Source organism: Rhinopithecus bieti, unplaced genomic scaffold (genome assembly GCF_001698545.2).
Source record: "Rhinopithecus bieti isolate Rb0 unplaced genomic scaffold, ASM169854v2 scaffold_39703, whole genome shotgun sequence".
NCBI classification, from domain to species: domain Eukaryota; kingdom Metazoa; phylum Chordata; class Mammalia; order Primates; family Cercopithecidae; genus Rhinopithecus; species Rhinopithecus bieti.
Genome location: NW_016816905.1, coordinates 449,717 through 460,096, shown reverse-complemented (window position 1 = coordinate 460,096; position 10,380 = coordinate 449,717). Strand labels below are relative to the sequence as shown.

Here is a 10,380-nt window from a genome sequence, read left to right as displayed (position 1 = left end):
TTTTTTTTTTTTTTTTTGAGACAGTCTTGTTCTTGTGGCTTAGGTTAGAGTGCAGTGGTGCGATCTTGGCTCACTCTGCCTCCCGAGTTCAAGCGATTCTCCTGCCTCAGCCTCCCCAGTAGCTGGGATTATAGGTGTGCACCACCACACCCAGGTAATTTTTTATATTTTTGGTAGAGACGAGGTTTCACCATGTTGGCCAGGCTGGTCTCAAACTCCTGACTTCAAGTGATCTGCCTGCCTCAGCCTCCCAAAGTGCTTGGATTACAGGCATGAGCCACCAGGCCTGGCTTCACAAGGGATAAATATTGTAAGATTTCATTCATATAAAATGTCCAAAATAAGCACATTGATAGAAACAGAAAGTAGATTAGCAGTTGCCTAGGACTAAGGGGCAGGGAAGGTTAGGAAGAAATAAGACGCGACTGAAAATGGTAATGGAGTTTCTTTTTAGAAGTGATGAAAGTGCTCTAAAATTTATTGTGGTGACAATTGCACAAATCTGTAAATAGATTAAAAATCAGGCCGGTCATGGTGGCTCATGCCTGTAATCCTAGCACTTTGGGAGGCTGAGGCTGGCAGATCACCTGAGGTCAGTAGTTTGAGACTAGTCTGACCAACATGGAGAAACCCCATCTCTACTAAAAATACACAATTAGGTGGGCGTGGTGGCGTACGCCTGTAATCCCAGCTACTTGGGAGGCTGAGGTAGGAGAATCACTTGAACCTGGGAGGCAGAGGTTGTGGTGAGCCAAGATCACGCCATTGCATTCCAACCTGGGCACCAAGAGTGAAACTCCATCTCAAAAAAAAAAAAAAAAAAGAGAATTGAACATTACATAATGAATTATATGGTAGGTTAATGATAACCCAATAAAGTGTTATTTTTAAAAATCAGTCTATCATTTGGGCTACTTTGGTGAAACTATAGAGTGTCAAGGGCAGAAGCACGAAAACCAACTAGGAGGCTGTTGCAAAAAACAAGTGTGAGGTGATGGTGGTTTGGACCAAAAAGTGAGTGGTGAAGGTGGAAAGAGTCACTGAGTTTTGTGTTCCTTTTGAAGGATGAGTCAACATCTTTCCTTTCTCAGAAATTGAACATAAAAATATGAGTTAGAGGTAAATGCCAGGTTTGAGGTCTGAGCAATTGAAAGGGAAAGTTCCCATGTACTGTGAAAAGGACATTGCTGTCTGCATTCAGCGGCCCACACTTGTAATCCCAGTACCTTGGGAGGCTGAGGTGGGAAAACTGATTGAGCCTAGGAGTGCAAGACCAGCCTGGGCAACACAGAGAGATCCAGCCTCTGCAAAACATAGAAAAATTAGCCAGGCATAGTGGCATGTGCCTGTAGTCCTAGCTACTTAGGAGGCTAAGGTGGGAAGATCACCGAGCCCAGAAGTTTGAAGTTGCAGTGAGCTATAATCAAGCCACTGCACGCAGCCTGAGTGACACAGCAAGATACGGTCTCTAAAAGAATGCATATAAAATACAAAAAGGACATTGCTGGAAGAAAAAATTTACTGGTGGGACAGGAGACCTGGAGTTTCATTTTGGCTATGTGAAACTGAAGACCCTATTCGCCATCTAAATGGAGTGGTCAAGTGGTCACCTCAATCTGGCATTCAAGGGAGAGATGAAAACTGAAAGATAAACATACTATGATCAGCATGTAGGTACTTTGAACCCTGAGGAAGACACCACACTCACCTACCAAGTGGGAATAGATATAAAAGATAAGAATTCCAGGGACTGAGTCTTGGAACATGGTAACATTTAGGTGTTTGGGAAATGAAGAGAAACCATTAAAGGAGTTGCAAGCAGAGTGGCTATTAAAATGGGAGGGAAATGGGTAAGTATAGAGTCGTAGCACCAAAGGAAAAACAAATATTTCAATGATGAGGAAGGAATCATTTGTGTCAAGTGCTTCTAATAAGTCAAGTGAGATGAGGACTGAGAATACTCCAATGGACTTAGCAGTTTGGAGATCCTTGTATGACCTTCACAGTATCAGTTTTAGTGGAGTGTTGGGAGCAGAAGACTGATTCAAGTGACTTCAAGAGAGAATGAAAGGAGATTGGAGAAAAACATAAAGACAATTTGTTCAACTCGTTTTCTTGTAAGAAGATCTGAGAAATAGAGTGGCAGCTGGAAAAGGTGTGTGTCAGGAGAGGTTCTTTTTCTTTGAGATGTGAAAAATCACAGCATGTTCGTATGCTAATGGGAAATATCTAGGAAACAAATAAACAGGCAGATTAATGATGCCAGAAAGAAGGAAACAGCCCAAGAACCAAATCTTGAATAGGGAGAAGAGCTGAGGTCTGGTGGCCAGTAGGAGGGGCTGGCCTTAGACAGGCATGTGGAAAGCCCGTCATAGTCACAAGAGGCCAGTGAGCCCAACAGCACAGATTCAGGTAGGTGTGGAAATTGGAACATGTAGACATCTTTTGATTACTTCTGTGTGAAGTGGGAAGCAAAATCATTAGCTGAGAGTGGAGAGCAGAAGAGGAGGGAAAGGGATACTAGAATTTCGAGGAGAGGGAAGTAAAATTGTCCATAGTAAAGGAAGGGAAAGACTAGACCAGGCACTTCTGGCAGCCCTAGTGGTTATTAATTTAGGTGTGATGTTCAGCCTGTGTGTTTTCTCCCACCACATTGAACTGCACAGGAACAAGCAGACAGTGGAATTTAATCCAGGTTGGGGTCTTCCAGAGGAACATAATGAAGAGAGAGAGGGTGAACTAGTTGATGGAATGCAATAAAGTGATGATAATGATGGTCCAAGGAGTCTAGACTGGGTAGAGAGTAAACCAAGAACCTCCTCCTGCTTGAGAAGACGGACAGTGGAAAGATGATAGGAAAGTGTGGGTATCAGTGGGGAAGAGATATGGAGGGCTTGAGGAGGGAGGAGCACATTACACCATTATCAACTATTACCACCTCTGCCTGAATTCGTTTACAGGCATTTGTTATACTGAATTAAATATTTTTTTAGAGACAGGCTCTCATCATGTTTTCCAGGCTGGTCTCAAACCCCTGGGCTCAAGTGATCCTCCTGCCTCAGCCTCCCAAGTGGCTGGGACTATAGATGCACGCCACTGCAAAAACTGGATTCAATTTTAATGGATTAATATTGCCAACAAAGTGACATTGTATGCTAGTTTCCTGGCACTGCCATAGCTGGGTGGCTTACACAACAGAAATTTATTGTTTGAGTTCTGGAGGCTAAAAGTCTGGAATGAAAATGTTGACAGGGTTGATTCCTTCTGACCATTTTAAGAGAGAATCTGTGCCAGGCCTCCCTCTTAGCTTCTGGTAGCCTCGGACATCCTTGACTTGTGGATGCCATGCTCCCCATGTCTTCACAGTCTTCCCTCTATGCGTGTTTGTCTCTGTGTCCAAATTTCTCCTTTCTATAAGGACAGCAGTCATGACATGTTAGGGCCCACCCTAATAACTTCATTTTAACTTGGTTAACTCTGTGAAGGCTCTATATCCAAATAAGATCACATTCTGAGGTGCTGGGAGCTTAGATCTTCAACATGTCTGTTTTGAGGCACACAGTTCAACCCATAACACAGAGTATCATAAGTTATAAATGCTGAGAAAACACACAGGAAAATTGTGCTAGCAGGATACCTTAAGTTGAGAGTGACCAAATTTGAACTTAAAAAAATGCCTTCAGTTGAGAAAGGTGACGTTCATTGGAAGAGTCTCTAAGTCATGCATTACCCTTCACCTCTACTTGAGGGCAATTAGTAGGTAGGGGTGCAAGACTGAGAATTGAGAGGAAGCTAGTAAAGTTACCTGCATAGTGATCCAGACAGGAGCCCTGGGGAAACGCCACCTAAGGGCCTTTAGCCAGGCTCTCCCACCAGGAACCAAGAAACTTCTCCACCAGGGCCTGAAACACCATATACTTGGCACTGTATCTATGAAGGAAGCTGGTAATACCAATAGGATGGTCCTATTGGTCATGAAACAATAGGACTGGAATTCTCCCAGCTTTAGGAAACACGATGGTAACCACTGGACCACGGCAAACCATGCAAGCCTTCAACACAAGACACTTCTCTCTCAGACCTGAAGCGCCTGGCAAACCAAATGCATTCTACTAAGTGAGCCATAGATCCCCAGTGACTTTTTTGAAAGTGTATGGGAAGTGGACGCCCCATGCCTGGAGCCTCAGTTGGGAAGCTTTTTGCATTTTGCCAGAAGATTTATCAAAATAAGGGTCTGTGAAAAGTTGGGTAAGCTGACTTCCAGAAGAATGATTATCAAACTGTGACCAGTGAGACCCGTTGATTGGCTGCCATTTGACCTAATGGAAACTGATCCTGGTTTAATTCATAGGCATGAGGACTAACAGCAAGTAGGTAATTAGGTCACTAAATTTCAGTCTTCATAAATTCAAGTTAGCACATTACTAGTTTATTGAGCACACAAATTCATTGCTTCTGCTAACAATTCTGATTCCTACACAATGCTTGGCAACATTGCCAGTTCCAACACAAGCTCACAAACAAACAGCTGAAATTTTCAAGTCACAGGATGAATCCTTTGCTCTCAGCATATTATCGGTGTTATCTTGGGTTCGTTGGTTGTGGTTTTTAAATTGCTGCTGTCCTTGTTTTTCAATTACACATTACTGTGGTTTAGTTACATCATTATTAATTTAGTTTGTTGTCATTGTTTGGGGAACCCTGCTGTGTGAACGGTGCATACTGGCACCAACAGTATTTTAAACTAAACTTTAAGACATGTATATGTTGAGGTTTAAATATGCATCATCCAGACCATTATTCCAAAGCAAATTTTGTATACATTTATAATATAAACCTATTGTGTAAACATACATGCTATATATTTATATTCCCCCAAGTTTGTTTGTACAATGACATTTTATTGGTGATAAATCTGTGTTCTTTATATAATTTCCAACATGTTATCAAGCTAGTGTAATAAAATTACTAGATTATTTTTACAGGTATAGGGCATTGTTTTATGTGTATATGACTCTAGTCTTTTCTTATAAAATAAATAGTAGGTTGTCAGCAATAGATCAGCTACATTTTCTTCTTTTGTTCCCCAGATTATGAAAGGCTACACCTTATGGTTTGTTCCCTGCAGGGATTGGTACCTGAGGTATCTGAGAATCAGAATCTTTGGCACTTGTGTTAGATGACGGCTTAACAAAAGTTGTTGGGATAGGGATGTAATAAAGTGAAGCAGTTAAGAGCAAGGGCCAGGTCAAATCCTGAACACATGTGCAGGTGATGTGACTACAAAAACCTTTTCAGCTTCGTTGAGTTTCAGCAGCCTCATCTAGACATTAAAGAAAGGTATCTATCTCACAAGGTTGCTACCATATTAAATGAGACAGAACATCTAAAATTCTCAGCACAGGGAGATATACATTGCCTTGGCCCATTCTTCATTGGCTAAGGCAAATCATAGCGCTGCTTGTGAGTTTAACAAGGTGGAAATATATAACTGCCCTGCAGAAAAGGTACCATAAGAAAAATTGAATATTTGGTGAGCAGTAATACTATCAACATTGCTATTACTAACTTGAAGATAAAATGAGGCAGGTAACTTATCAAATGGTTCATCCTAGGTTTATTCATGAATGGAAAGGTTTATGTTTGAGGTTGCTGACTGAAGGTATAATCTTTAGCCCCATTTTATTTAGTGTAGTGGCTGACCTACCTTAACTAGTAGAGTCAAAAAACCCCTGCCAATGTAATCTAAGCTAAATTTAAGAATAATCTCTAAGTAGATCCTACATTCAAGGTAACTATGAATGTAGGATCATGTTTGTCTTATATACAAATCCCAGTAAGACACAGCTCCAGCTACCATTGCACAAGTCCTCAAAGCAGTGAATCCAGGTTTTCCTCATTGCTATGACTTCATTTTCAGCCAGATTCTCCCCATGCCAAAGCTGCTCCAACATCTTAACAAAGACAACGTACTCCACAGCACCCATCCCACGCCGCTCATCCCAGCCGCCTTTCTTTCTAACCTTGCTTCCTGAAGCACCAGGTCTTGCTGAACCACAGTGGTTCCTAAGGAATAAGTAACTAAATGATTCTTGGGGAGACATTTTAAAGTCCATACAATTTCCTGAGAGCTAAATTGACATGGTAGAATAACGTCCACTCTCAAGGGCTTTATTTTTACCTTCACCAGGGACCTACACTGAACCAGACTAGGAGCTAGACACTGAGAAGAGAATGCATACTTTTCAGTAATTCACAGTGGGAAAGACAGTGGCCAGTAACTAAGTGGGAGGATGTGTGAATGGAAAAGCTGTAGGAGGCCACATTGAGCCAGGGAATGGACCCATGTCTAGTGCAAATCAAAACTTGAGCTTAAATCACTTATCAAATGGAGAAACCTGCCCACCCGTGATGACTCATTTTCCCCAAAGGCCACTCAGGTGAAGTCTCGCATTTAAAGAGCGATAACTCAGAGCTCTGACATTTTGCAGGTTTGGCTGAATAATGAGAATGAATAGATCAAATTCCTAAGAATTCACAACTAGTCTTGGCAAACCAAGTAAGTGTCACTTGGACACTCTAAGTCTAGTCTAGATTACAAGTCTAGTCTAGTCTTGACCCTAACTTCAGGAAGCCAAGATAGTGTTGTCCCCTTTGAAAGTATAAAATTGAGGCCCAGTGAGATAAAACATAAAGTATAAAATTGAGACCCAGTTAGACAAAACATAAAGTATAAACTGAGAACCAGTCAAAGGATGTGAGCAGACACTTTTCAGAAGAAGACATATATGTGGCTAACAATCATACGGAAAAAAAGCTCAATATCACTGATCATTAGAGAAATGCAAATCAAAACCACAATCAGATACCATCTCACACCAGTCAGGGTGGCCATTACTAAAAAGTCAAAAAATAGCAGATGCTGGCGAGGTTGCAGAGAAAAAAGAACACTTGTATATTGTATACTGTTGGTGGGAGTGTAAATTAGTTCAACCACTGTGAAAGACAGTATGGCAATTCTCCAAAGACCTAAACACAGAAATACCATTCCACCCAGCAAGTTGCATTACTGGGTATATTCCCAAAGGAATATAAATCATTCTATCATAAAGCCACATGCATGTATATGTTCATTGCAGCACTACTCATAATAGCAAAGACATGGAATCAACCTAAAGAACCATCAATGGTAGACTGGATAAAGAAATCTGGTACATTTACACCATGGAATACTATGCAGCCACAAAAAGGAACAAGATCATGTCATTTGCAGGAAAACAAATGGAGCTGGAGGCCATTATCTTTAGTAAACTAATGCAGGAACTGAAAAACCAAATACCGCCTGTTCTCACTTATAAGTGGGAGCTAAATGGTGAGAACACGTGAACACAGAGGGGAACAATACACACAGGGGCCTATCAGAGGGTGAAGGGTGGGAGGAGGGAGAGGATCAGGAAAAATAATGAATGGGTACTAGGCTTAATACCCTGGAGATGAAATAATCTATACAACAAAGCCCCATGACATGAGTTTACCTGTATAACAAACCTGTACATATACCCCTGAACTTCAAAGCTGAATTAAAAATAAATTAGATAGATAGATAGATAGATAGATAGATAGATAGATAGATAGATGGATAGATAGATTACCCCCAAAAAACGAGGCCCAGTGAGATAAAACACACGTAGGTGATGAATGAAGCTCTGGCCTCCTGTCTCCATGTATGAACTTCCCCAAACTTCAGCCATTCCCATGCTACCTTCAGTAATCATGCCATAGCTATGTGCCACCTGCTGTATTATTTATTTAATCATTTTAATATTGAATAACTTTTTAAACTGAACTTAAACTTAACCTTCTCCTAAGCAATAACAGCTGTGAACTCACATGTTTGATGTGCTAATTATTTTCCTGTAACACATTAAAATAACTATTAAAATATTTTTAAATATGTTCATATACCCCTAATATCACTTATGTCCCACCACTGATGCCCATATTGAGCTCAAGATGGTAAATTCTGCCACCTGCTGCCTCCACAGAGTGTGGCTCACCTGCGTTATTGTAAGGATGTTAATTCCTTTATCATTTCTCCCATTCTTCCTTTATCCGTAACCCATACTCAAACCAGTGTCTAATTTTTACTCAGAGCTGCTTCAGGAAATAATTTAACAGCTCTGCTTTCTCTGTATTTCTTTTTTGGATGTTTACCTCATCTGTGTTTACCTGCCACAACTATGACAGGAGATTCCCCACATTATTAGTCCCTTGTCACAAAACTGATACCAGAAATTCATTTCTCCAGCCTCTCTTTCAGCTAGGGCACAGCATTTAATCCAGATTCTGTTCATCTGATGATCCCACATGAGATTTTGAATTCAATTGTTGGTTACAAAAAGAAGAGCCACCTGGAGTTCATCTGTAGAAGGCAGTAGATATATTCAGTCTATTTCGTCATCAAGTTCACAATCCAGTGTGCTCCAAATGGGTGTTTTTAGACAACTGCAATATGGTGAGATAAATACTCTAATTAGAGCACATACAAAGCACCCCATGCAGAGGTTTACAGGGAAAGTATCAGGGTAGTCATGCTTGAGTTGATTCATGAAGAAAAGAGATTCCCAAGCAGATAAGAAAGTAGGTAGCTCAATAACGATTAATTATTATTGTAATCATTCTTGCCAGATTAGAGTCAGATAGACCTGGATTCAACTCACAGACCCATTAGGAAGGTCAGTTTGCTCACCTATAATCTTGCTCCATTGGAGCTATTTCTCTTCCCACCTCTATTTTTTATTGGAATGGCCTCTCCACTTCCATTCTAGAAAAATCTAAGATTAGACTTTGGATTGCATTCTAGGAAAAATTATAAAATCTGGTTATTTAAATTTTCCTTGAAACACTGCCTCGTCTGTAAAGCTACTATTTATCCCAAAGATACAATCTTCCCTCCTTCAAACTTCTATTTAAGCTGATCTTGACCTCTCTTGTACACACTCATACCCTTGCCACTTCATAATGCCTGGCTCATAGATGGTACCTGCTTGCTGAACTAAATTAAACTGCCCCCATTCTCTCCTCTGTTGCTCAGTCTTAATGCCTGCTCTTCTATTTTTTTTAAATTCTTGCTATCTGCCTAGATAGGATTATGACCACTATAAGACTCTGACTTAAAAAAAAGAAAAAAGAAAAAAAAGAAAAAAAAAAAAACACTTGTCTAACTCTCCAGGCAATTAAACTACTATTACGCCTCTGATCTTGAGATTCTAGCTATGCCTTCACCATTGGCGAGTCCCTTTCCAAACTTTCCTTCCTCCCTTTACAAGATATGTATTTTCTGAGCCCCTTTATCTAACTATATGTGGTCACAGGCACTTGGCATACATCAGTGAATAGGAGAGACCTCGTCCCTAGTCCTTGATCTCAAAGGGCTTACCTTCCAATCTAGGAGACAGTCAATAAACAAATAATAACACACAAAAAAAATGACAACTAAAATGATGCTACAAAGGAAAAATACAGTGTTGTCCTAGGCCCAGATTGTTTCTTGTCTTGCCTCACCTAACCTCTCCTCCTGCCTTTTCATCCTCTACATACTTACCCCAATTTCTGTATGTCCAGATTCTTATCCCATAAGGTCTATTTCCAATATCACCTTATCATGAAGTTAAGAAAAGTTAGAGAAAGAAGTGTGTGCAGTGGTAAGCCTACAGATAGAGTTTTACATACATCTTCTCACCCTTGCTATAAGCTCCTGAGGGCACGGCCTCAAATACTTCATGATAACGGTTACAATGCCACCTAACACAAAGCCAGGAAAGGAAGTAATCAGTAACTCTTCATGAAATGAACAAAGAATCCTCTTCCTTGTCCTGACAGACTGCACTTGAAGAGCTCTGGCTACATAAGGTGATGCGTCATCCACACTCCTTGTAGGAAATCCTGTTGTTTCTGTCTTCATCCAGGCATACAGCTTTACCCCAAAGGAAAGGACGCACTCACCAAGCAGCAAAGACAAGAACTTAGAACACTCTTCATCATGATCCCCATGGTAACTAAGGCTGTGCACAAAGGAATCAGCCATGAGAGTATCTTAATCCAGAAAGGCTGAGTGTTTTTTCTCATATTGATAATTCTGTTATTGTGGCCATAATAAATGGTTACCTGGATCACAAGCTGCTAAACGATTTTCTAAATTTCTAAACCCATCATTCTGTCATGCATTTACCATGAATGTAAAGTATGATTTACCAACAGAACATCTGAGGTTGTTGATGGGAGCCTTGGATCAGGTCAACACTTACTACTGTTGGTAAATAAGCAGAAACTTACAGAACATTAGACTGGAAGGTACACACACTTACTCCTCTGTTCTCA

General features: G+C 40.6%; 1 long non-coding RNA gene across 2 annotated transcripts in view; it reads right to left on the bottom strand.

Moving 5' to 3' along the window:
* Positions 1-9,992, bottom strand: part of LOC108517516 (uncharacterized) — a 57,432-nt gene extending 47,440 nt beyond the window's left edge. For both annotated transcript variants that reach the window (XR_001882128.1, XR_001882127.1), the window contains exons 1-2: positions 9,743-9,992; positions 8,412-8,505 (exon numbers count right to left, since the gene is read on the bottom strand). This is a non-coding gene — a long non-coding RNA (uncharacterized LOC108517516). The remainder of the gene's footprint in view (positions 1-8,411; positions 8,506-9,742) is intronic.
* Positions 9,993-10,380: the final 388 nt, after the last annotated feature.